The 27,863-nt window shown below is 39.9% G+C and overlaps 1 long non-coding RNA gene across 1 annotated transcript in view; it reads left to right on the top strand.

The window, feature by feature from the left end:
* The first annotated feature begins 1,584 nt into the window (after positions 1–1,584).
* Positions 1,585–27,863, top strand: part of LOC134163290 (uncharacterized) — a 92,204-nt gene continuing 65,925 nt past the window's right edge. Inside the window, exon 1 of the long non-coding RNA XR_009964678.1 lies at positions 1,585–1,846. This is a non-coding gene — a long non-coding RNA (uncharacterized LOC134163290). The remainder of the gene's footprint in view (positions 1,847–27,863) is intronic.

The raw sequence follows: 27,863 nt of genomic DNA, 5'->3' as shown, positions 1-27,863 counted from the left end.
CAGTGTCCAGCTGGAGGCCAGTAATGAGTGGTGTTCCTCAGGGATCGGTGTTGGGACATGGACAGTGGGATTGAGTGCGCCCACAGCAAGTTTGCCGATGACACCAAGCTGTGTGGTTCGGTTGATAACGCTGGAGGGAAGGAATGCCATCCAGAGGGACCTGGACATGCTTGTGAGGTGGGCTGATGCCAACCTCATGAAGTTTAACCATGCCAAGTGCAAGGTCCTACACCTGGGTTGGAGCAATCCCAGGCACAGCTACAGGTTGGGCAGAAAAGAGATTTAAAGCAGCCCTGTGGAGAAGGACTTGGGGGTGTTGGTTGGTGAGAAAAAGAACATGAGCCGGCTTCAGTGTGCACTCGCAGCCCAGAAAGCCAACCGTATCCTGGGCTACATCAAAAGGAGCATGACCAGCAGGTCGAAGGAGGTGATCCTGCCCCTCTGCTCTGCTCTCGTGAGACCTCACTTGGAGTATTGTGTGCAGTTCTGGTGTCCTCAACATAAAAAGGACATGGAACTGTTGGAACAAGTCCAGAGAAGGGCCACGAGGATGATCAGGGGACTGGAGCACCTCCTGTATGAAGACAGGCTGAGGAAGTTGGGGCTGTTCAGCCTGGAGAAGAGAAGGCTGCGTGGAGACCTCATAGCAGCCTTCCAGTATCTGAAGGGGGCCTATAGGGATGCTGGAGAGGCACTCTTCATCAGGGACTGTAGCGACAGGACAAGGAGTAACGGGCTTAAATTAAAACAGGGAAGATTTAAGTGAGATATAAGGAAGAAGTTCTTTACCATGAGGGTGGTGAGGCACTGGAATGGGTTGCCCAGGGAGGCTGTGAATGCTCCATCCCTGGCAGCGTTCAAGGCCAGGTTGGACGAAGCCTTGGGTGACATGGTTTAGTGTGAGGTGTCCCTGCCCATGGCAAGGGGGCTGGAACTAGATGATCTTCAGGTCCTTTCCAAGCCTAACTATTCTATGATTCTATGCCTGTTTGGTGCAATGCCTTAGGCTGACTATTGTGCTTTTACTTCTCAGGTGGTATGTTACAACATCTGCTTGGTACGTTCTTGCTTTAAAACCAGCACTAGTAAGAACACTAGCTCCATTATATGGTCTAGAACTGCAAAGAAAAGAGCCCCCAGTAGTATAATAGCAGTGGGACTGCAAGGAGATTTGTATAATTGCACAGTGTACAAGCTATAAATTTTCTCTTTGTTCTAAGGAAGAAACATGAAATGCAGTCACCAGACAAAATGTTTATTTTCTCTCTGTTCACATGTGTTTCTTCATCCTTTTGTGACCTCAATGTGGTAATATCTAAATAGTTTGTTTTACAGCATAAAACATGCTGTGTGAAGAGGCAGGAACATTGCCACACACCATGCCAGGATCTTGACTGGTTGATCATCTCTTGCTACTTATGATTAAGCAATAAAGGGAGAGGTACAGGGTATTTCCTGGGGATTAATAACTGATAGGGAGGAGTTAATGGCCTGAGGTGCAGCTGAGGGCCATTAACCCCAGCTGGTCATCAATCCTCATTAAAAACCTTTGCAACTCAGTTCACCAAACACAGTGAAGGGCAAACCAATGTTTTAAGCGCCTTTGTGATTCCCTTCTCTGTTGTCTCCTTTAATTAGTTCTCTTTTAATTTCTATTACTTTTTGGGGTGGATTCTGCTTTTCTTACAGCAACAGCAGTTCTGTTCAATTAAAGGTTTATCTCACCAGTAGCTGAGCAAAACTTGTGGGGTTTGTACCTTTATGTACAAATAGGAGTCCTCAGTACTACAGCAGCAGAATAGCAAGTGTTTTGGATACTTTAGCTTTGAATTGAATGAAAAAGAAGGTAAATAATAAATTTGTTTTTTAATAATGTAGCACACCATTTTCTGTTGTAACAAAGAATATGTTTAAGGGCCATCGTTAAACTTTCCTTTATTGTGTTTCTAAAAAATATTCCTTTACAGTTGGCAGTATTTGATATGTAAGCCACCTCTTAATTCTGCATTCCGTATACCTAGGTTTAAAAAGCTAAGTTTTGCAAATATGTTTCATAGTAGCTGATAAGTAATGGAACATATATCTTTTATAACTGTTTTGGTGTTTACTTAGGCTTTGAAATGTCTATGATTTTTGTGTTATGCTAGATATTTTCTAGGAAGTTAAATCTTCTTGTGAGGAGGCACTGTAATTATCAGCGTGGTATTTACCCTATAGTAATTTTATGGGTATTCCATTATTTTTGGTTATTCCAAGTTCAGATTATGGTAACAATTAGCAGAAAAGTCTCTTCAGCCCTTACAACTTTATAGAGGTGCTACCAGAAGTGATTGGCAGAGTTCTAGGTGCAGGAGGCAGATGATAGAATGAAAGGGTGTAATCTGGTAGTAACACAGTGAAATCAATGAAGATTTCTTTTTTGCTTTTGATTCTGGTGAGTAGAATTAGTGCTTAGTCCTTCATTTAAAAATGTATGGTTTACCCTGCCCCTGCTGATGAACTCTGGACCCTGCACATGAGCTAATAAAATCAGAAACACGCATTTTCTGGGCATACATAAATAGTGAGAGGCAAGTGACCTGAGTGTTTGAAAGAGGGAATGCACAAGGCACTCCAGTTTAAGAACTGCTATTTATGGTAAGCTCTTTCCTGATGCTGTGGAAAACAAAAGGAGCTTCTTTGCAGAGGAAAGTGAGTATCTGGCAAAGATTGCAGCTGTGATCCACCACTTGAAAAGCTCTTCTCAGTCTGCCATGTGGAGAGGGAACAGTGCTGCTTCCATGCATCATGAAGATACCCCTGTGCAAGGAACTTGGATGTGCAAGTAGTAGGAACTGTATGGGAGAGACTTGGGTCAAAGCAACAGCTCTTTGAATGTATTTATAAAAGGTATATCTCAGTACAGCCTTGTCTTTTATTTGGAAGACTTAAGGCAAGTAAATATGGTGACTGTAGTAAGTCTATTTCCCCTGCATGGTTTAAAAAGACATACCTTTTTGCAGGACTTCGCTGTAACTATTCATGTGAGTAAAGGTGGGTATTCACAAGCTTATTTGCAGAATCATCCCACTGAAAGAGAGACCAATAAAGACTCACATTTAATGGAAAGGTTGAAAATGCTACCTGGGCCCTTATATGCTGTATGATATATTACATAATAGCTGAAGGTAAACTCTTCTCAATTAACTTTCTGCATATGGGACTTGAGGAAGAGTCTTAATCAGCCAAAGAGTATTTTGAAAAGAATTTCACAAGAAAAAGATGTTTTGTAAATTAAATTTAAAGTGCTCTTCTACAGTTAAAAGCTGTTCACTGTTTACAGTTTTACTTACGGGAGGCTTCTGAATGCTATTTTATTGCACAGCATAACTTGGACTCCATTACTGATCTTTGTGGTTGCTTGTTAGATACCTTTGCCAGAATGCCAGTCCTTTCTCCTATACGTAGTTCTTATGGCTGTAAGTCTTATGGTGGCTTTTCAATTCCACCTATCAATAGTAGAATCGCATTTATAGGGTCTGCCAATTACTGAAATTACCAAAGTTGCTTTAGACATTAATTTTGAGGCTATTTTTTATCCCATCAAGACAAAGGACTCTTTGGAGGTTAGAATGCTTCCCTTCACTTCCGGCTTCTACAGTAACATTTTGCATTGGCAGTCTTGGAAAGAATATGCGTCGCTATCAGTTAGTTTAATGGGAGACATACATTGGATTTATTATAATCCCCAAATAACATTTGAGTGTTGTTCTTTGGCCTCCTAGTTGTGTCAGTCCTACACTTGATAACTTTGACTGGAGCCGAGTTGAACAAAGTACATGTAGCTCAGCTCAATTTGTGGTTATTTGTCAGGAAGCCTTTTCCTGTTTGCAACAATTTATTTCCTTCTCCCTTCTATTCAGCAAAGGACCAATGTGCAGAAAGTAGTATGCTGAGGCAAGATGCTGCTGAGTGTGGATAAACATTTAAACAGACAAAACTGGATGTGGTCAGAATGTCACTTTCTTATGTTTTCTTTGCGACACTTTTAGATAGGTGGGATTTCAGTTCAGTGGACTCTCAGATAGGGTTGACATGAACTGTTGTGGTGCTAAGGTCAGAATTGTCAACTGCTTTCGAGCTGAAGATCTTGAAAGCCTTGCATCATCAGTCTTATGGCACTCTGCTTGTTAGGTTTCCAGATCTTGTTGCTGTGCAGCAAAACTGCTAGCCAAATTTCCTTAGGGATGGTAAAACTTTGCAGAGCTATCAGATTGGATAGCTCCACTAGAATTTCCATGCTTTATGCTCTCATGTCAGGAACCAAATGAGATTCGTTCTCACACAGGCTTGGCCTTTTCTCTGTAGAAGAGAGCTTGGAGGTCCAGGGGCCTCAGAGGCAGGATGTGAGGAATCGTAAACCTGGGAAGTGTTCCCAAGGTCAGTAATTCTGGGACAGTATGCCTAATGGGGCTGATTGAAAGATGTAGATATAGAGAGTCTGTATAGTTGATCATGAAAACTGAGAATAATATTTAATATAATAGCAGATGTTTAAGGAAGAGAAGGAAAATGAACAAGGCTTAATTTCACTGAGGCTCTGCAGAGTGCAGGATGTTTTAACTGGGCAATATAACTGACTGTTTCTTTACATCTCTTGTTTGTGGAGTGTTTAATGCTTCCAGATTTTAGTCTTGCTCCTGTGAAGTCTGGCATTGCCTATGAATGAGAAATCCTGCTTTTCAGTTACTCTAGATTCAACCCAATGTCTGAATGTGTTGCATATAAGACAGTTTTTTCCCCAAGTTTCTGTAGGGGAAAGTAGTTTCCCCCAGGTTTCTGTAGTTTCTGCAGGCCAAAGTTCTCGCGTTACTTTTGTGTGACTTTAGATATAATTTTACTATATCTTTGACATGTAAACAGAGAATGCACCTGGTGTGTATGGTAGAAAGCTTATGCAGACACCTATGGTTGATGTGATGCATTTTACATAATTACAGCTGTTGGAGGTGGGAACATCTGCTGAGAGAACTAGCAAAACTTTTGATAGGATTCAATGGTAGATGTAAGAAAATGCCTTTATTTAAAATCAGATTTACAGAAGAAAGCCAGGATTGCTGTACGTATTGCAGCACTTGAAGAAGAAAAGAAATAGTCTTATTCCTTTGCTGTTTCTGGGGGGCTGAGGGTGTAAATGATCTGCATCTTTTGCTAAGCAGGATTGCAATAATTTAATGATGGTAGCCTGTTTAAAAAAAAAAAAAAAGGGGGAGGGCAAAACTTTTCTGGTGTTAGGGGATGCCGTGTAGCATGCAAATAGTCTGACATGTGTGTACTTTAAAACGTATCTGTGCCCTATAATGTTTCGTATAAGATTAGAGGCTGCATTCGAACCTACCTCAGCATAATCTGGGAGCCTGTAAAAAGGCAGGGGAGTTATTGTCATATGAAACAAGCATGAGACCATAATAGGCTCCAAAATATTGTAAATATTAGGAGACACTAATGGATATTGTTGATTATAATTCCAGTCACTGGTTATAAACCTCATGAAATGAATTACCTCATTTATAATGCATACCATGGGACAACATCTAATTTGGTGACAAGCATGGAGCCTAGCAGAGATTCAAGAGAAATACCCGCTTAAATGACTATGTTGTCATCTAATTATATATATTTTCTAAAGCTTTGTTATTTAATATACCTCTTGTTGTTATTAAATTGAATTTACACCTTCAAAATAGTCTGGTAAATAAATGCCCTTTTCTCTGAGATGCAAGGTTAGTGCTTATTTTAAAATGTGACTGGTTTTGTGAGAAAGATAAAATCAAAATGTGCTGTTATCACTCCTTACTTTTGAAACAACAAGGTGAGGGCTATCCTTGGAAAGTAATTGATATTCCTGTACAGGTTGAAACTGATATGCTAATAGATAAGCAGAATGAATCTAGTCTGTACTTTAGTTGCAAAAAGCCATGCCAGTGTTTTATATGCTCCCCAGTTTCAGTCCAGATATTTGATGTTTTGGACCATTCTGCTGGTTTACTCTGACCATTTCAACTGCCTTGGTCCTATGTAATGTTTAGCTGCACAAGCAGAATATAAAACTACTGAAGTGATGCTAAGTTAACATTGTCTATTAATGATTGTAAGGATAGGTGTATAAATAAGGGCTCAGTTGCATGTAATTATTTTGCACTGAAAGTGTCATCTATACCTTGAGCAACACACAGCCAAGTAGTATAGTAAATTGCATTGCTTATTCAGCTGAGCTTGCTAACAGGTGTGCAGTCTGACGGAGGAACTTGTAATGGAATCTGGTCTTCCTATATCGCTATGGCTAGCCAGAAAACATAAAGAATACTTTGATATCATTGGGAGGTAATATAGTTGTTATTGCTATAAAGGTATAGTTCTGTTTAAAGTTTCATTCCTAGACTTTTGGAAATTAGTTCTGGTCTATAATGTGACCAGATATGGTATAAAACCAGCAGTGTTTGCTCTGTTTCAGTCTGTTTTACCAATGGAAATTCATTACAGACAAAACAATTCTACTGGTGTTACCCAGCACATATTTTGAAGATAATGAGGCTGTTGAGTGTAACAGACAAGTTGTTTATGATTTGTTGCAAGATTAGAGAGTGATTTTCCTAAATGGATGTACAAATCTTGGGACTCGGTGATTGCTAAAACTTGTTCAGATGGGGGAATCTTGCATTTCTGTTCTTGCATAGTCACTCATTGTGTTGAGATTTGTGCATGCTCTTGGAAGCAGGAAATGTTTTGTCTTCTAATTGAGTAAATACTTTTATCCTTTGAGCTCCTTACACACATGTATCAAGGTAGTTTTGTTTTTTTTTTAATCAAAAACTGTATTAAGGGAAATATTTTTTCATTTAATTGGTTCCTTATCTTCTGTGCTATTCTAGAATGCTTTCCCAAAGCCCTGAAATTCTGCAGGCTTATGCTGCAGTTGCAGAATAGGGGCAGTGCTTTGGAAACAAGGGGAAGGAAGGTGACCTTCCTTCAGGGGAGGTGTTGGAGACAGCTGAGCTTCAAATATGTCTCTTTACAAAGGGAAAGAAAGAGAAAACAATCCTAACTATTCTATGATTCTATGATAGCTGTTGGAGAATCTGTTATGTGGGGGATGGAGGTGCGCATCTACCATACTGACCTGCTCAGCACCCACATGCCCAGCTTGTCTCCGAGCAGTGATCAGTCCCTTCTGGGTGACTCCCTCAGTTTCTCTACTGGGCATGATGTTCTGTGGTATGGAATACCCCTGTGGCTAGTTTGGGTCAGGTGTCCTGTCTCTGCTCCCTCCTGGTTTCTTGTGCCCCTCCTGGCTGTCAGAGCATGAGAGACTGAAAAGTCCTTGATCGGGGTAAGCGCTACTGAGCAACAACCAAAACATCAGTGTGTTATCAGCGTTGTTCTCAGACTAAAGCCAAAACACAGCACTGCACCAGCTTCTAGGAAGAAAATTAACTCTCTCCCAGCTGAAACCAGGACACCCCAGCAGGTAACTAAGTATCACACAGCAGCTCCCTCAGTCACTAAGAAAAGGCTGAACAAGGAAATTGTGGACTTATTAAGTGGTGTGGGTGAATTAACGGCAAAGGGGCACAAAGTAAACCTGAGGTACTAGTGCCTCCTGTGACGCAGACTTCACTAATGAGGCCTCACAGGCCTCTGTGCTTATTAAAAGGGTTCAAGAAGGACAAGGAGCCCCATCAGGGGACAAGGTATGAGTCAGGGATCACTTAAGAGAACTTGACCCATGCAAGTCAATGGGACAAAATGTGATGCATCAGAAGTTGCTGAGAAAGCTTGTTTGTGTCTATGCAAAGCTGCTTTCTGTCGTCTTCAGATGACCATGGAGACTGAGGAAGAGCCCCAATGGGTGGAGAAAAGGAAGTGTACCAATCTTCAGAAAAGGTTAAGAGTGCAATACAGGGATCTGCAGGCTCATCAGCCTCTCTTTGCTCTGTTGGAAAAGCATGGAGGGAATCCTCTTGGAGCACATATCTGCGCAAATGGAGGAGGTGACTGAGAACCATCAGCATGGACTGGCTCTGAGAGAAATCTCTTTCCTTGTGATAGCAGCCAGGATGTGGAATGGCTTGCTTGGAAAAGATGTGGAAAGATAGCAGATAAACCTGTACGGCATTTTTAAATGGGGTGAATGGCAGTAAGGAACATATGATGTCCATTTGTCAGAGTTGGGAAGGAGGAAGACAAATCACAGATTTCTAACTTAGTAATTAATGCAGTTATGTGAAACTTCTGTTGTGTGCACTTCAAAGACCTTCTACAGTTGGATCCTTATACAGATGAGAAAAGGGGATAATACAATGAGAGAAGTATCATGGCATGAAAGCATAGGAAAGCGTGCTAGTGGGCTTTCTGGTTTTGTGCTTTTCACATCTTTCATTGCAGAAGATGCTTTCTGCATTCAGTGTAGGAATATTTTCTGTCCTAGCTGATAGCAATTTTGGACATAACAATGCTAATAATTTAATTGTTTACCTAATATGAATCTTGCATTAGAAACATGGGGACTACGAAGCAGCTTTCAGTTTGCACTCCTCAGTGAAGGTTCTGAAAAGGGTGTTCAGTTAGACTAGTACTGCAAAAAAGATTCCTTTTAAATTAGGATTTAGAAATAATGTGGACTTCAGTCCTTGCACTGACTCTGTGGGGTGAAGCTGTTTGCCAAGTTACTTGAGGAGAGAGCCTTTTTCCTTCTTTTTTTTTCTTCTTCTCCTGGAAAGATGTGTGCACTGCAGTTAGGCTTGGCATGTGGGAACCTAAATACATGATGCAGCAGGGAACAATGTGAATTTGGAATGCATCAGAGCCATTGCATTCCTCTTGGCCTCGATACTGTCAGAGCAGCCTGTTTTCAAACAACCTGCACTTGCTTGGATGCCTGCCACTCCAAAACTTCTTTTCAGATGATAAAGAAGAGTTAATCACTTTCCGCTATTTGAGAAAGAAAAATATGCTACCCTTGGACTCCTTAATCTATTTTCTTAATGATAATAAAAGCATAGCAGGCTTACTTGGTTGTGCTGTGAGGTGGAGGGAAAGGGCTGTGGGTATTGTGGGGTTCAATGGCTGCAGCTCTGAAGGAACTTGCTCATCATCTCTCCACATGCAAGCACCTTTTGTGGAATGGTGTCAGTGGGATAGCTGGAAGAGATCCTAGTGTTGCCCCAGAAGGGAGTTTTCTAAACAAAGGCATGTGTTTACAGGCAAAGGGAACTTTCTAGAATAGCAAATTGGTTCCAGATTGTTTCAAGGAATGAGTAAAGAAAGGTTGTACAAGTCCTTATTTTGACTCTGTACCAACACGCTAGTGTTGAGTTTCTTGATGGTTCCAATTATTGTTACTCCTGAGGATCCTTAAGGTCTGTAGCCCAAAGACACCTCACTAAGACAACCTATGTTGTGCCTTTTAGAGAGGGAGAGCAGGGGAACATGGAAGAAGTGACTAGTTTGTGATAGTGTGACATCTGTGGTCAAAAGGAAAGCAAACTCTGATTTCTAGTTACTATCTTCACTGTCATGTTTTTGTTTTTTTTTTCTCTGAGGAAATAATCTTCACTGTAATACTATCTGCTCATTGGCAGAACTGTTCTTTTGTAGCCATGTAGATGCTTTTCTGATGTTAAATTTGACTTGGTGATGTTGTATGTTTGGTTGTGTGAATAGATCCCTTCTTCAGGACTGAGCTACACTGAAACATTTTTCCATATTGGAAAATGAAGTTAGTTGAGACAGCAGTAATATAGTTGCTGCTATGCTCCAAGTTTGCATCATCAGCATTTGAAGTGTCATATGATAATGGTCACAAAGGTGGCCTCATTATCACAAGACCAATAGTGTATGCCTTTAAGTTATGACATCAAGAACTTTTCTTGTTGCATGCCATTTTGTTATTACATAGGTATTAACTCAGTAGTGGGGGTGTTAAGTGCTGATAGCATCTGAATAAATAGCAGTTGACTTTCTGCTTATAGTATCTGGAAGAATTTAGCCTCGTGGGACCTTTTTTTTTCTCATTCCATGGGTCTGCATCTACTGCTTCTGGTGAAAAGGAGAGGAGAAGGGGGGTGGGGGGAGGGGGAGGCAAACAAACCCAAACCAAAGGTAATTATCTCTGCTAATAGTCTGTCTGCTTGTACTTGATTGAAATGCAGCCTGGCTCTCCTGTATCACTGATCTATTCCCAAAGAGAAGTTCCAGTTGTCTACAAAGCCAACACCTTTGGACAGGCACCATCTGGCCAACTGCTTATTAACTCCCGTGGTCCTGCCTGATTCTACCAGTAAAGAGACCAGTCTTAGAGAAAGCAAACTAGACGGATGCTGCCAGGGGCCCCAGAACCTCTCTCCCCTAAAGAAAAATGAATTCCATACAGCTGCCCTAGCAGGTGCCGTGCAAGAATAATTGAAAGAGTACTGAGGAAAACCAGCTAATTAAGACGACTAAACATGGAATCCTCAGATTCTTTAGGTTGGCCAGGCTTTTCCTGTGGGGAGGCCAGAAGTCAATTGTGTCTTTATGCTGTCATTTCGGTTGCCCTGTTTTGAACCTGTGTGAATGCTTCTTTGAATCCAAGTACAAGTTGGGGCAGCCATGGCTCCTTATGCAGCCTCATACATGAGGGATTTACTTCCTGGCTATGCTGGCCTAACACCCCTGGTGGCTTTTCTCTCCTCCTACAGCAGCAGAGGTGGACTCCACTAAGCAGAATTGGTAACAGATTAATCTGCAGGCTGCGTTATCCAAGGTGTGCAGGTTTGGGATCTCTTGTCCCATTGCTGCCATGTCTTTGAATGGAAGCATAAAAACAAGAGACAAAAACCTTTAAGAAAAATAATATGCTTAAGGTAATCTAAAATTGTTGCTGGCTGGAAGAAGTATGATCATTGGTGGGGTATTTTGTAAAGATATACACAGGGAGCTCTAATTTCTATTGGAAATTATTTCATATGAAATAAGAGGTCTGCTCTATTGCTGCATCCTATGCCTGTCACCATAGGGATCTTACTGCATTTTTTAATTGAAAGAATGTTGGCTGGCTTTAGCAAGGCACTACAGGGTACTTGTAAAGTCACAAATGACAATACAGTGACTCTGAAAAATGCTATTTCCACAAAATCTTCTGAAAATACAACATAGGAATAATAACAGACTTTTTACAGCAAGGTCCTTACAATTAATATGAAAAGTAGCATAAGTAACTGTTACATGATCGACGCCTTACTTTGATTTAGAAAAGATATTTTTCCCTTTATCTGTTGCTATGTAGCTTCATTGCTAGGCACTATGGCCCCAAAATATTTTCTTTCTTTGATATTCTCCAACAGAAATTTAAAATGAATCCTCAGATCCAAACCCATAAGCCTGATAGAAAAACATATGTTGTGTGATCTCTACTCCAATGTTCAAGTATTGTGAAGACTGGGGAAAAAAATAAAATTAACCAGAAATGTCTGTCAGCTTGTTATAGTTATGGCATAACACAGTGTATGGCATAACACAGTTAAATTCTCCTATTGTTCCATCTTAAAGTCAGGACTGTACAGGGCTTGTTCTCACCTGCTTGCACTCAGAAATTCATTCTGAGCAAAGACAAAGAAATGCAACAAACTCAGGTACCTTCTTTTATTTCCACTTTCCTTCCATTTTCTTTTTCTAGACGGACTTCTAATTTTTTATTTTTTTTTTTTTCCTTGCCAAGCAAAACATACAACAGAATTTCTGGCACTATTTCTCCTGCTGGGGAATGAATGTTGCAACTCGTAATCACTAACATTGTGCACAGATGCTCAGAGAGATGATAGAAATGGAAAACTGACCATAAAGCAGCTGCATTTTGGTGTGATTCCCCTAATGCAGGATACTTGGAAGCTTTCTATTCCCAGTAATTAAACCAGGGAATATTACAAGAAGGCAATGGCTGAAATGGCTATCAGCTATCTTCAAACAGGCATGGGTATGGAGAATATTTTAGTCTGCAAATTTGATTTTTCTTTCAGTCTTCTATCTGTGGAACCACTTTTATTTATTAAAAAGAAACAAAACAAACACCCAATCTGGTAGAAGTATCTTCCTCTATAGCCTATATCTTTTGCAGCTTCATTTTTAAGATGTTTTACAATTGTGCTTGAGCACAAGTGTTGGCCAGAAATGTGCAATTGGGGTAAACTTCCATTTGAAGTTACTAGGATTTTAGTCTGTGAGATCATATAGGATCAAACAACATACTGGAATAATCTTGGTCGATGTTTGGTGTTAAGCAGGTCCGATATATAGTGTGTACTAGGAACTTCCTTAGCAAATCTGCTAAGAAATCAGATAAGCAAATCATACTTATTCAGTACAGCCAGAAAATCTGGTGCTGCACTAGTATTCCTATTCAAGTAAACAGAAAATATGCTTATCCCACTTTGTTTTTTTTCTTTCAAGGACCTATGCCAATATATTGTCACAGCATCCCCAGAGTGTTGCTGGAACATCACTGTGTGTCATGGGGACCAAGAGAATTTAACAGGTGTGCTGGGGAGAATGTTATGGAAATGTTTTATTTAAAGGATGGTTTCATGAGAGGAAAAATGAGACTATCAACTTAAACATTTAACGTTCTTGAGCATTTTAAGATTCAAGGCAATAATTAGGACCTGGAAGTCTTACTGTGAAAGAAGCTGAGTCTTATTAAAAGTGTGTGTATGTGCATGTCTATATATAAACTTTATATATAGACATAAATATATCCTGCTGCCTCTGTCAGTAAGGTTAGCAGTGTTCACCTGTGCAGTATTGTTTTAGAGGAGTCTATAACTGAATAGCTAATGAGCACTAGGGAAAAAAAGGCAGCTACTTGTTTTTTTGCTTTTAAATGCGTATGCTTATGTTTTGTCCACAGAACTTTCAGATACACTCTTTTTCTTCATATCTGGAATAGCATCTCTAAAAGACAGTATTTCAAGCAAGAGTAAGTGCAAGATTTTTATTTCTCCTTTACTTTGAAAGCATATTTCAAAGCCTTGACAGTGCAGTTGCTATATATACTAGCGCATGTCTAGATAAGCTACTGGTTGCTACCACAGGAATGTTAAAGCAAGTGACTGTGCAGCTCAAGGTCTTCACTCTGTTCATTCCTCCTTTCATAATGGAGATCAGAATATCTAATGATGGATAACCTTGAAAATCAGGTTAGAGTATTTCTTTAACATGTAAAGTTTGAAACTTAATCCATTTAATTGCTATATTGCTAATAGGCTTTGGGACCTCAGTGGCTACCTGTGTCCACTCCTCAGTCCTGGATACTTGAACTCACCCAAGCTCCTGTTGTTCTCCTGCCTGACCAGTGAATCACAAGCAGTTGTGGCCAGCTCTTGAAGCCCAGTCCCTGATATTCCCGGCAGAGTACTGAGTCTGCATTAGTTCTGTGCAAAGATTAAACTGTGAGATAAGAGCCAAGCATTTGAGATCTAAAATGCAACTTTCATCTAGTTTCTTAGACAAAGAAAACATTCTGTTAACTCCAACCAAGCCAAACGCAAATGCTCTTAACTCTGGCCAGTTTTCATGATCTGTTTTACTGTCAGGGCCAGGTTTCCAGTGGCTGATCCAAAAAGGTAAATGAAACACATGATATGTCTTAAGCCAACAGGTGTTGCAGCTGCTTTTATAACGCAAATCTGAAGAAAACAAAACTCCTCAGAAAATCTCATATGAACCAATTTTTCTGTCATGAAACTCTGTTTTCAGACTTCGAATAGCCTGCTTTGGAAGACATCACAAAGCATTGCAGAATGTCTATGACTGACAATTATTTAGAGAAGTTACTGCCCTCATAATGTAATTTTCCAATGTCAGTATGTAATTAGGCAGGATGAACAAAGAAGAGTTCCCATTGTGAAATGCTGAGAAGCTGCTGTGCCCCTCCCAGCTCAATGCTGCTGAATAAATCAAATTTAACTTCCAGTTTTGCAACTTCTGGCTTTCTGAGCTTTGAAGCTGTGCTGAATGTGCTGCACAACTGGTCCAGCTGACTTCTGCCTTTGATCTTCAAGGATCCCTTGGAAACATTATCTACATGTTTAAAAATTCTTTTTGTTTTGTTTGGGGTTTTTTCCCCATATTTTGTAAAATCTGAACACTGTGCTTGTGAAACATGTCACCTTCACAGAGCTGAAAGTTTTCAGCAACAGCAGCAGCACAAGCTGCTGAAAGTTCCATTTTCCTCCGCTGATGTGTCTCAGAAGCAGCGTCTGCCTTCTTGGGGGATGTCGGTCTTTTTACACTAGGTCCTCTTGGAGGATGGGGATTCTTTATGCTTAGATGTTTTTTAAGAGGCTGACCCATCAAGCAGCTATCGGATGCTCTTGTAAAAGACTAATTCCATGCTGTAGAATCAGTATGCTTCTGCAGGTGAAAATGAAAGCTTCAGTTTGGCAGCACCTTCCAGTTGCTTTTGAACTGTGCCTATTTTGAACTGTGACCTGTGGTGTAAAGCTTTTATGTTTCATTGCTTTTATGCTGAGAGGTCAAGATTACCCAGTGCTCACAGGTTTATTTAAATGTCCTTAAGAACACTCCTGTTTGCTGTCTGTATTTGTAACAGTGTGTAATGAGTTCCTCAAAAGATACAGGCATTTGCTGATTACATATCTTAGCAGGAGTTTTAGTAATATGGTTTCAGGATGATATTTGGAGATAATCTCTTTCCTGCTAAATTGATGAGCATGTCAAATACTTCTTTGTAGGAGACAAAAATGTTCCCATAATTGCTCTCTCTGATAGCAAATAAAATTCCTGGTTTTCATAAGAAATAAATTAATTGAAGGAAAAAAGGATGAGTTCAGGCTACAGGTGACAATGTGGTGTGGAAAAGGAACCGTACAGAAGAGCATTCCTTAAACAGGAGGTCTCTTTGCCACTGGGTGGTTGGAGGACGCTGGAGAGCACTGCTATGGCAGTTACAGTTTCTTAATGCCTTTGAAGACTAGATCACAAGTGGTAGATGGGAGGCTTGTTTACTAGTCAAAAGTGGTCCACTGTATTTATGCTCTTCTGCAGAGGGAAGGCCAAATAATCAACCAACCACAGAATTCTGCTGCTTTACAAAGCTCTGTGAGGAAGGTTTTGTAACCTCTGTGTTAAGATGTGGCAATGATGATGGTGGCTAGGCAACAGTCCTAAACGAGTTTACAAAAAGCGGCAATCCAGCTATTGGTGGAGCACCACATGGAATGACAGAAGGGGCTCTAAGAGCTGGTTTCCTAGTGCCTGTACGTGTTCTCTTGCAATAGGGCTGCTGTTGTCAGTCCCTCAGCTACCTAGTCTTGCTTGATTGCAGACCTCTTATATTCTGATGTAGAGCCACCAAGAGATGCAGTAATTCTGTGACTTCAGCTATTTAAAAGTTTGTGAATGCTCATCAGGAAGATCCTTTTTCTGGTCAGGGGACAGTGATCATATTCTCCAGGTATCTGTAAAGGTCCCCCTTGCCCTAACCAAAATATTATTTTTAAGGTAAGATGAATCACTGTCTGGAGATGCTTCTCTCTCAGTTGAGGCTGCCTAGATGTCTAGTTTAGATTAGGTGCCTGACTTTTAGACAGCTAAAGATACTGAGATGAATGAAATTCTCTGGGCTATTTCCTTTTTGTGCTTGGAGAGTATACCCGCATGCCACAGGCAATCTTGTTCCTGCACGATTGCGATAAATAAGAAACGAGGAACTGATCTTTTTCTTTTGGATAAAACCTAGAATTGAGGTGGAAAAAAAATCCTGTATATGTAACCCTTTCTTCTGGAGCAGGCTTCCACTTTTAGTTTCCAAACCTTTGCCTTTGTTTTGGGAAGGCATCATACATTTGCAGCTGCATGGTTAGAGAGATACTGCAAATAGATTGCATAGTACCCTCTGTGTAGCGTGCCTGACTGAATTAGTCTTTTCAGCTAAAGTCTCTGTATTTTGTCTAATACTTAGGTTTTTTTTCCTTACTGTTTAAAAAAAAAACCCACAAGTGAGATACTAAGGTTTAGAAGAAGCCTCTGTACACTTAGAATCAGCAGGGATATAGCTCAATAATAAATGCCATGTATGAGTATTGGAATCTACAAATATGCACAATGTATGTAAATTCTAATCCTAAAAATAAGTTTACAGTTTAAGTAACTTGCATCAGAAGTATATATATGCCCTGGTTGATGAGCAGGAGCTCTTGTGCTCTTCATCTGCCCTGTTTGCTGGGATGTTCTTGGAAAGAGCAAGCATTTGCTATGATCTCAAACATAACTTTGAGTTCTGCTTGATCTTTTTTAAATGGAAGGATTTGCTTTATGATTAATCAGATATGATAAAAGATTAAAGGACTAAGTTTATTCGGGGGGGAGGACAACAGCATAATTAGAGCAGAATTTAACTTAGATCAGCGGTTTGAAAACAAATCCATCAGAATATCGGAGCTTAAAAATAAAATGCTCACTGATCAAACATCAGCAAATATGAGAAGCCCTGCAAGTACACTCCACAGGGTTGCTTTTGCCAAGTGCAGCTTTTGAAGCTCCTTTTTTCTCTACAGAAACACCAGTCTACAATGTTCACTTTGTATATATAATAGTGTGTGAGCATTGCAATACTTGAGTATGTTTTGGTGTGTTTGCTATTTGTGTATCTTCATTCAGCTGTTCTGATACAAAAGCATTACTTCAGTGTTTTGAGGTAATACCTGACTCTGATGTCAAGGAAATCTGTTAAGCTGTTTTACACCTTCATAACTAGGGAAGACTTGGACCCCTAGAGTTAATCAGGTAATACACAGACATATTAAAACACATGCATATATATGTTTATATATGAAATATTTGCATATCTTACTGTTTTATACCACCAGCCTCATATGAGGTAGCTTGATAAATGAGAATGTAACACTTTGGTTTAGAGGCCTCTAATTCATGAGTGGTTATATAATGAAGTCTATATATACCAAAAATGTACTTACAACCACAACTGCCTTAGCAAAACTGCTGCAATTTCTCTAGGGCTTGTTCTTCCATTTAAAAAAAAATAAAAAAAAAAAATTTACAAATTGAGAAAGCAGGATCTGGAAAAGAGGAGGATGTCCAAAACAAATGACCCAATGCTCTTCTGGCTCTGATACCATTCACTGAAGTCTTGGGTCACCATCACGGGCAGAGGCGTGGTAGAACTCTGACTGTGTTTAGCTTTATTAGAAATGTTGAATTCCTCAGGGTTAGGCAATTTACCTTAAGAGAGTCAAGAAGGGCAATACCAGATATGGTCTGCTCTTACTGACTTCAGAAACTCAAAGATTGGACTTGCATTTCTCAGAGAGCCTGGAAGGTGTCTGTACGTGTGAAAGAGAAAATAGTTGTCTGGGGGGCTGAGTTCAAGTGGGAAGTTGCACAGTGGGGAAGAAACTCCATGTTGTTTTTACAGATTTCCTCGTGCCCCACGAGAACACACATGTCTCTTAGGATGCGTAATAGGGCAGCAGGTATGTTTTCCTGGTCAGGTTCTTTAGGGAGTTTTAGAGGTGTTTTGAAAGTCAAATTAATTGTTGCAAGGTCTAAAACCAAATGACCTGAAAAAGTTCAGCACAGCCTCCAAATGGCATTGGCATTGGGAACTTTGGAACTACAACCCTGAATATGTTTTGTGAGGAGCTACTGGGTATTCCTACTGAACTCCTTAGGATTCAGCTGTAGGTGGAAAAAACAATTGGTTAAAGGCTTTATGTGGGTGGGGTTGTGTCCTATTTGTTATCTTTGGTTTTTTAGTTCTCCTTTTCTTATAAGGTTTGAATAAAACTTTCTGCTCTGTCCACAACCCAACTGGATGCTTTTGAGGACACTGCACAATTTTGATGTTTGCCAGAGGGAAGGATTTATAGCAGTATTTAGCACTGAAGACCTTTGAAATGAGACATTAAGAACCAGCGCTTGTGATGATGTGTGCTAAACATTGGCCGTGAGTGTTTTGGTATTTAGGAATCTGAACCTTCTTGTGCAGCAGTAGTGCCTGTGGGCTACCTGCTGAAAGGGGGAGGGTGGTGGTGTATGAGAGGCAGTGCTAAAAATTGGTTTTCCCTGAATTTTTGTTGTCACCACAGGCTAACATGTTGTGCAAAGGTCTGAGCTAACTTCAGAAAAGAGAGCTTGTGCATTGCAAGCGATAGAGCTGCATTAATACCGTGTTGCGCTCGGGCTCATTAGTCCAGCTAAAAACAGGCCACTCATAATGTCACCATTGTGCTAGTGCCTGAGTGGCACTTAAAGCCACCTGTTGAGAGAGGGACCGTGGCTGCCAAGGGATGTCAAACTGGGAGGCTGCACCAGAGTAGAAGTCACGCGAGTTCTGAAACGCTGCTAGATAATGGGCCTTAAGCTGTGGGAGTAGCTCTGCAGCCTTTATCCTGCTTTCAAACTTGATGTGCCAAAAGCAGCTGGAACAAAGATCTGTTTGATCATCCAGCCATGTACTTGGGAGACAAGATCAACAGCACTGCAACCCTGTTGCCTATTCCTCAGTGCTGAGCCCATGAGCTAGAGAAGCCCACGGTGTTAATCTTTCTCTATGGGCTCCACTCTGAGAATCTGTCTCAGTGGCAAAGTGAGGAAAATAATGGCCAATACCCTGGCACCATATGTCTGCAAAAGCATTGGCTTCAGGGGCAGCAGGAGGCAGTGAAAACCTGTAGAACATCTCTTAATTGCTTTTGATTTCTTGATTTATTTTACCCCCAAATTTTTCTCTTTTTTCCTCCTCAGTGGCAAAATGTTTGTAAATTTTATCCTTTTAATCAGCTTTTCATAACAGTATATTTCAGAATCTTAGTAAAACTAGGTACAGGAAGGAGTGTGAAGTATAAAAAACACTTCAGGTTACAAAGACATTTAAGCACCATTTTCGACTGAATATCTGTGGTTTTGGAGTAAAGCAGCCCACACACCTGCTTTCACCATCAGAATGGGTGTGCAAGTATGGAAATGCTTATGCAGATCCTATACGTCATATATGGAGAGTCTTGGTTTAATGAAAAGTTCATCATGTTCTTAAGAGGTGAAAAAGTGGACTTGGGTCTTCAGTTAGGATATTGTATGTGCTGGAAACTGAAAGAACAATGCTATAATTGTAGATATTCTTTTTCTGCAAATAGGATTGGCTGCCAGTATGATGCAGAGGGCTAACAACTCTCCTCAAGGTATTCATGGCAGGGGTTAAACGGGTAGATAAAAGGTGCAAATTCTGTCTGAAGAAATGTAAATCGGGTGTTAGGGAGCTGATAATTTTCTAATACAGTTCGTGTATTTGAAGAAGGGTGGGGCTATTCTAGCATAAATTGCATAGATTTTAAATCCAGAAGAGATCATTAGGATCCTATTACTGCAGTATAACAAACTATAGCTTTTTACCCAAGCGTTTCTTCAGTTAGCCTATATCTTTGGGGGAAACTAACCATACGGTTTTGGAGACCTAGTCTTCTCTTAACAGACAGTCCTCTGCATCCGTAAGTGAGGAGTTGCACTGATTAATTTAGTAGATTAATGCCGTAGTTCCTTGATCTGTTTTATCTGGTGTAATTTAATGTGACTGCTGAAAAGGCCATTTCCACTGTCATCCATTTGCTTATTTCTGCTTCTTGTGCCAGCTCCATTTTTTTTTTGTGTTTTCCTGGGTGAAACTGAGGTAGTTTGTTGTCAGATTAATTTCCTAACCCACAGAAACCAACAAATTATTTGATTTTCAGCTTACTCTGTTCTTTGGTTTGGTTCCTCACACAAACAATAGTGCTGATTCAATGGAGACAGTGGGAATTAATGTCTATGATATGGAGGAGGAAGATGGGACTGGCCTCTTTAATCAGCAGCACTAAGCAATGACAGATTAAATGGATTATGGAATTATGGTGTGAAACATAACAAGCAAGTAGCTAACAGCTGACACTAGGCAAATTCAGATGTGCAAAAGGTACTCATGTGGCCAATGAAGATAAAGAATCCTTTGCTATCTGACACTTCCACTTGGAAAATTTTATTTCAGAAGTAGAGAATTTTGTGGCCCTTACAGAGCATATGGCATGTCTTTTTTGACAGCCAGCAGTGAATTTAGAAATCAGAAGGACTACCAATATTTCTACAGAGAGGGTGGGTGCTTACAAATTTAAGCATACCAGGGAGACGGGACAGGATGATGACACACAATAGCATCTTGAATCCTCATTCATGCTCTGAAAATCTTACTATATAGAGGACCACACTGTTGTGTCAGCAGTTCAGATTCACGTGCCTCCTAGTTCAGTCAAGAAGCATTTTTCCAGGCTTACACCCAACTTTATTGTTTTCTTACTTTAAACCTTACCCATGTAACAAACCGAAACTGTCTTGTTGGTGTTCTTGGCAGGCTTTTTCAATGCAAGGTTAGTTGAATCTATGGGAACCTGTAAGAGGCATTTGCAGAGAGATGTTTCTTTGCAATGTTTTCTTTTGCTATAATAGGAAGCAAGGTGCACGAGTGCTGACAATTGGAAGAGGTCAGATAAAGTCTCCCTTTATTTTTATGATCAATACATTTGCTGAAGTAGCACTGGAGGAGACTGACTGCCTTCTGAAGAACAGTTGGCGGATGACCAACACGTTATTGAAGAGCCCTGATGAAGATTACTTTCATCAAACCTGTTGTTATCCAGCAGGGTCAGACTTGTATTAGTATCAAAGCTACTAGGTTAATCCTCACATAATAATATGGTTTATACATGTTGTACTGCACCTGCATCGGGCTTGAGGCATAGAAGTGGTGTGACAATGGGCGGAGTTCTAAGGACTTTGTTTGTTATGCATGTGTAACTTTAAATGTCCTGCTGTCTTTTGGGAGCCATATTCTGTAGCTTTCTTTAAAAATCTAGCTGTATTCTAAGGGTGAAATTTTGGCTTCTGAAGTTGCTATTAAAACATCTGTTGGTTTAAGCGAGGCCATGGTTTCTCCAAGACTTAGCAAACAATGAAAGTTGCAACAGCCTTAGGTAATTACAGACTTATTTTAAACTTTTGCTATGATTTAACTTCTGTAAGAGTATACCTTTTATCATCAGCAGTTGCTTGGCATCTTTTCATGCAAGTCAGGGAAGATGCTACTAAGCAACTCTAAATTTTTATTGTCTTTCAAAGGATGACAGATAATACCCTTATGAAACCTGGGTGCTGAGCTCACAGAGCTCTTTGCCAGCACAGCATAGCTATTTTTGTAGCTATCTGTGTTTCTAACATGACTCAATATCAGCAACGGCAACTGTAGACGAGAAAGACGTGTAGATGCATGCTTTCTGTGTTGGTGCTTTTTTTCTTCTTGAGGTCCTTGAAGTCAGCTTAAACTTCAAATATTTTCATCACTAATTTGGGTCTAACAGGAACCCTAATGGGTTTCTTTGATAAGTGTGCTTGGATAGTTCTGAATTTCAATAAACAAGGTAGCTTTCCAATTTATTTATTTAGAATTGGTACCTTCAAACACAAATGCACAGAAAGGTAGCATCTTTTTACCAGAGACTGGAGAATAAAACCCCTACTATGTATATATGCCCAGTGATGCGTGAGAAAACAAAATGAACTGTTTAGATGCCCTGAATATAAGTATTGAAGAATGCATGCTCAGGTGTCTGCTTCTGTGAGAAAGGTGAGACAAAGTTTGCATGCTGTTTGCCATCCAGGTTTGGAGAGAGAATTAGTTTGAAATTGTTGCTGCTACTCTGAGGCTATGGTGGCAGGTTACAGCATGCTGTGATTTGGCTTTTAGTTTCCTTTTCTCCTGGTCTACCTGGGACTGTTTCTGTGATGGAGGACATATTCCAGTAGCATAAGAAAATCCCAGCTGCTTTGCATGTTGAAAATAGCCAGTTAAGTGACTAGTATGTGGCTTAAAAAAAATTGCTTGGATTGAGAGGATAGCTATTGAAGACCCTTGGCCTAAAAATATGCTTACAGGTCAATGCATGGCACTGAAGGAGTGACTAAACTGGTTTTACAAAATGGGTTGCTAACCGGGGTGTGAATACACCTTACTGGCAGAAAGACTGCAAGTTTATTGCTTGAGTAAAATGGGCCCAGTGATGGAGTCCTGAAGCCCTGTTTCCTTGGGAATTGTTATGGGACAAAATTGAATTTGAATCCAGAAAACATTCATGTCTGGAAACTGGAATGTCTTGAGATATAGGGAAACATACAAATTACCTGCATTCTTGTGTGGAAATACTCTGTAGTTTTAGCTTCATCTTTCCTAGAGTTTATGATTGGATGATTTTCAACTGATTCTGGAGAAGAGATTAAGCTGCAAACACCAAAACTCTGTTCAGCTTGAGGATTTGATTTGTGCTCATACCTAATATTTCTTTGCTGCCTCATCTTCTACAGACCGGTTCCAATTGAATGGAATTGCTGACAACTGGCTGTTGCTGGTGTTTCTAGACGAGCTACTTACATGTTGTTAAAAATGAACAAAATACTTAGGGCACTTGCAAGTACTTAAAGTGTGTGGTATGCAAGCAACAGATTATTCTGTTGCTAAAGATTTTGGTGCTGAATGATTGTATGACTCGATTTAGATGTGACTGTTCAAGTTGAACAGTGTAGTGTGCTAAGTTCTGGTTAGACAAGGTAGCCAATCATGAAAGTCTTTCTTTTTTTAAGTGAGTGCTATGAACTTGAAGAATGACTTCACTTCCCTGTTTATTTTACTTTTGAAATGATCGGTGGAAGCAGTAATGCAGTATTTTCTTGGAAGGACTTATGCGTATTCTGAAATCTGTTACTCTAATCGAACAGCAGTTTGGGACTGGTGTGCTTGCAGCAAAACTCAATTTGCATTTCTTCTGTTGTGCCAGGTAGTGTCCAGGACTTCTAAAAGGACTTAAGTTGTCAGCAGAAGTGTTGGTAAGTACCTGTGTGTCAGTTCTTGGTGCTGTGGCATAGCAGTGTGTCCTGACCTCACCGGAGTTTAGCTCTTGACAATGGAGGTGGTTTGTCTCTGGAATCAAGTGTGGAGACATCCTGGAGCTTGCATAAGTGTCTCTCTATCTGCACAACTGCCACCACCAGAATGTCCTCTGCTTTCAGACTCAAACAGATCCACTTTCCTTAATTGAAAATTCATATTTCTAATTATATGTCATGTCTGTGCCCATGTAATGGAAAAGTGCTATTACAGACATGATAATTAAAAGAGCCTACCTATTAATAGAGAACAGAAATTGTCGATTGAGGAAAGTAATTAAACCCCTGTGGAAATTATTAAAATATATTAAATATTTATTTTTAAGAGATCAAAGTTGTTCTCTTTTGCTTCGTTAAAAATAAATTACTCATAAATGGTCAAATTACTTTTAGTATGAGAATGCATGGGCAAGAACTTTCTACCTTACAAGTGGCCTGAAGTTCAACACGTGTTGTGACTTTATGGGCAGCTCCTGTATACGTGTTCATTTTGGAAAACTCTCCATGTAAGTAAGTAAGTACTGAACTGTAAGCCACCAACAGCTGGAAAAATCTTAAACCCTGAAAATTGGATCCAAACCCATTCTTGAAGTTAGAGGAATGGAGGTTCTGTGGTCCCATGCCCAGTGGGGCTCTCCTACTCAGCCTCTGCTTGAGTGTTATGAACTGCAGTTCTGCTTCTGCTGGCAAACTAGCCCACTGAGTGTGCAGAATTGCTAGGGGTATTCTCAATTTACTAGAATTCATAAGCCTCTAAAGTATGATTTATCTAGACTAAATACATCTGGTTGTGCCAAGACAGGCAGAGCCACTTCAGTTCGCTAGGGGAGGACTAATGATTTCAGCTGTCATGGTTTCAAACTAGAATTATAATCTTTGTCAAGCACAAAATGAGTAGATTGTATTGCTTGTATTTTTGGAGAGAGAGAGAAAGGAAGTCAATAGATTCCTATCCAAGAATAAGTAATTGTTAAATTGCTGACCAGGTTTCTTTATCGCATGTAAAAATTGCAGAACTTGTGGTCCCCTGATGGAGAGGAGATGAGCCAAGGCAGCCTTTTAATCACTGTCTCTGAATCTTGGAAGCATGTTCTGCAGAGCAAGTGTAGGTAGAAGTACTAAACCGTGGTGACCAGGAGGGCAGAGTAACGAGTCGGTTACTCATTTTAAGCTCCCAGGTAGTAGATGATATGAGCTTTCACATGTCCTGTGTGGGACTTCGTACAAGAGCCTGTAGTCACTCAACAAGGGGAATGATTTTAGCTTACAAAGGGTAGATTTAGATTAGACATGAAGAAGTTCTTTACTGTGAGGGTGGTGAGGCACTGGCACAGGTTGCCCAGAGAAGCTGTGGCTGCCCCATCCCTGGCAGTGTTTGAGGCCAGGTTGGATGGGGCTCTGAGCAACGTGGTCTAGTGAAAGGTGTCCGTGCCCATGGCAGGGGGGTTGGAACTACATGGTCTTTGGGTCCCTTTCAACCCAAACTATTTGATACTATGACCATGAACAACTTTTGTGATTTGTAGATTGTTCCCAAAAGGAAGAAACTTCTTCCCATGGAGAGCATAAGAACGTAGGAAATGTCTGTGGGTTGTATCAGTTGTCTGGCAAATCCAGTGTTCTGTGTCTGGTAGCAGAAAGCAATGTTGTTTAGGGAGAGCACGTGAACTTGGCTACTTTCTGATGCCCATTTCTCTTGCAGTTCGTCAACATCTGGAACTGTAGTATTAGGCTGCATCACTCTCTAGGTCTTTCAGTATTTTTAGACTTGTTGACCAGAACCTTTTTTTTTTATACATACTGTGTGGGAATTTTCTTGTTTGTGTGTTGTATCTTTTCTTAAAAAACAAAACAAACAAAAAAACCACACAACTCCACCCCCCCAAAAAAAAACCCAAACAAAAACCACAAACAAAATAACCCCAAAAACCAACCAAAGAAACAAACACAAAAAACCCCCACCCCACAAACCATGGGAATTATCATAGCCTTTGAAGAATATTTGTCCCATAACTGTCCTGATTTCAAGATCACAGTAATACATTTTTCAGAATGCTTGTTAGAACACATCAGTTTAGAGTACAGTTGAACGGTATTGCAAAAATAAATGTTCTTGAATTTGCATAATTCTTCATTTGCTGATGTGCTTTCTAAATTGATCATTGATTTAAGTGAAGCATAAGTTTTTCTGATCTTTCATTTTAGATGTGGTGCATGCAGTCAAGAGACTAAGCACTTATTAATATACTCACATCTCCTCCAAACCCCAAGCAAAACCCCCAAATTTATGTATGAGAAAGCTTGGATGTTTGGCTTAAAGGCAAAAAGCGAGTGATCTCCTTGGAGTCATTCTAATACAAATAATAATTAAAAAGGTACTTCCAAAATTTTGTCTGAAACATCAGTGTGCCTGCTACTGAGGAAAAAAGTGCCATGTATATCTATGAGGTGGTCAGCCAGCAACAAAAATTCCTTCTCCCTACTCCCAGAGCTACTGTGTGCCACTCTTCTGCTATACAAAGACAATTTGCTTTTCACGTAGTAATGAAGAACAATGTTTTAACAGACAAAGGCACTTCTAGTGTATTATTGTGCTGTCTTTTGAGTAGCACTAGATGCTGGGAAAAATGGTAATTCACAGTGTGAATGCTTCTCACCAGTAATGTGGGTTAGAACTGAGCTTGTACAATCTATGTCGCATAAGGTACAATGGTGAACATTGTGAGAGGGAGAAAAGCCCAAATTATAGCTCTTGCTGATGGCCAAGAAACTAGCCTTTTGTATTTAAGATTAAGATTGTATTTAAGACAAAGACAGCCCAAACAAAAACCAAAATATTGTCCTTCAAAGTGTGTGTGTGTCTGAATATAGTAACAATATGTTCCTTTTTAGTGTTTGCAAATTCATACCAAAAAAAATACATGGCTTTACTGCTGAAACACCTGTGTTCCTCTGTTTTCTCTTGTAAACTGATATAAGGCACAGGTGGCTTCTCATTAACTTATTTCACACAAATACAAATATGTTGCACAGTTTTTCTTGCTGTAACTATATAACCCAAGAAACATGATTGCTACCGATTTAATGTAATCAGTGTTGTGAGGGGAACATTCTGAGCCCTTTGTGAATGGCTCTATTCTGAGGGGATTTACACCCCATGTAAATCTGATTTAAATGGAAGAGTGGTGGAATGTGGCTTTCCTATTTAACCTATGCAAAAATCTATATTCTCCCACCTAGGTTTCTCACTGTGTGATGGGATACTCAGCTGGTACGTGGTGGGGGAGGGGAAGAACACAAGTCCAATAAGGACAGAGAAAGTAGGTAAGGGACTATCTCAAACAGGCAAGTTATACATTTTGATTCAATATTCTGATATTCTTATCAAGGCTTTCCAGAATGTGACTCTGACTCAAACTGCAAACAATACGGAGAAAACAGCAAACATGTATCAATGTCTTCAGTGTTCTGCAATGGTGTCCTTTTCTTAAGGGACCAATGTTACAGCAGAAATAAAAATCTAAAAGGAAAACAGTAAGCCATCTTAACAGGTAAAAGCAAATGTGGTTTTAGAAATTATTTTAGTAGTTTAAAGGTATATTTCTGTTTAAATTTATTGAACTATAGCCAGATTTATTCAATTAAGATAATACACTTCAAGGTTAACTACCGTTTGCTGTTCACTTAGGCAAGCTATTGTACAGTTATGTAAATTTCATGAACAGAGACGCGACTTGAGTGTCTTAATTACAAGCAAAAAGTGTCATTTAAATATGAATAAGTGAATAGTTGCCTGTATTTCCTGTTCACATTCTGCTGTCATCTTTAAGACCAAGAGCTAACTAGCCATCTATATTGTGCTTTCAGTTTTTCCTTCTGTCTCTAAAAGGAAAAAGAACCAGAAAAAAACCCCCACAACAAAACAAAGCCTGTCATATGAATGCATGTAAAGTAGATGATGTGGGAACGTCCTAGTCTTACAGTTGTTATCAGCACAATGAATTTTAATTTACCCAGATCACAATGAATAGCAGTAAATATGCAGTATTTTTCTGTGGATTTCTCTGCATTTCAACAGGATATCTGTATTTAAATTATACCATCTATAACTTCTGTATAGGATCCTTTGGTAGTAACTTTCTGACAAGCCTGCTAAGGGCCTGTTTTGAATGCTTCTATTTTCTGTGCTAAAAGCTGTTACGAATTCTTCTCATTTATATACACATAGTTATGTTCGAAATAGTGTGTTTTCTTATTAATTTATAGACAGTGTAAATTAAATGTCATGTAACAAAAAGTTTGGTAGCAATATTCTCTTACTATCTGTATGGCTGAATTCCCTGTGTTCCTATCGAATTGATGGTTTGGGATTTTTTTCCCCCCACTGTTTTGAATTGTTTGTCTCTCCAGAAATGACCTAGAAAGAAATCTGTTGTTAATCACATATCAACGAGGGAGGGATGATTAGTTAATAAAAACCATGTCTTGTTTCTGTGGACCAAATGGCTAACTGTGGTTCTCAGTACACACAGAGCCTCTTGAAAGACTGTTCCCATCCTTCAGTGATGTAGCTGCAGCTCTCCCTGAGGAATGAGAAGTTCACTATTCACTCTGTGCTTGCATCACCCTTTCCAACATGTTCCCACTGATACATTAAAGGAATTAATTGCTCATAATGATCTCACCATCTGTTAACAGAGGTTCATACCTACAGGCTGGTGGCATGTGGTGGTCCTATTCAGAAATCAATAGGCAATGCTGGGGGAACGCTTTCCCACATTGCCTTCCATTGCACTCTGAAAAGGGGAGGAGAGCTCAGTGTTGGCCATCTGCTCCTTGTCTTTCTG

Source organism: Pezoporus occidentalis, unplaced genomic scaffold, assembly GCF_034315485.1.
Source record: "Pezoporus occidentalis ecotype Australia unplaced genomic scaffold, CSIRO_AGI_Poc_V1 ctg2, whole genome shotgun sequence".
NCBI lineage: Eukaryota > Metazoa > Chordata > Aves > Psittaciformes > Psittacidae > Pezoporus > Pezoporus occidentalis.
This window is presented reverse-complemented; position numbering and strand designations above follow the sequence as displayed.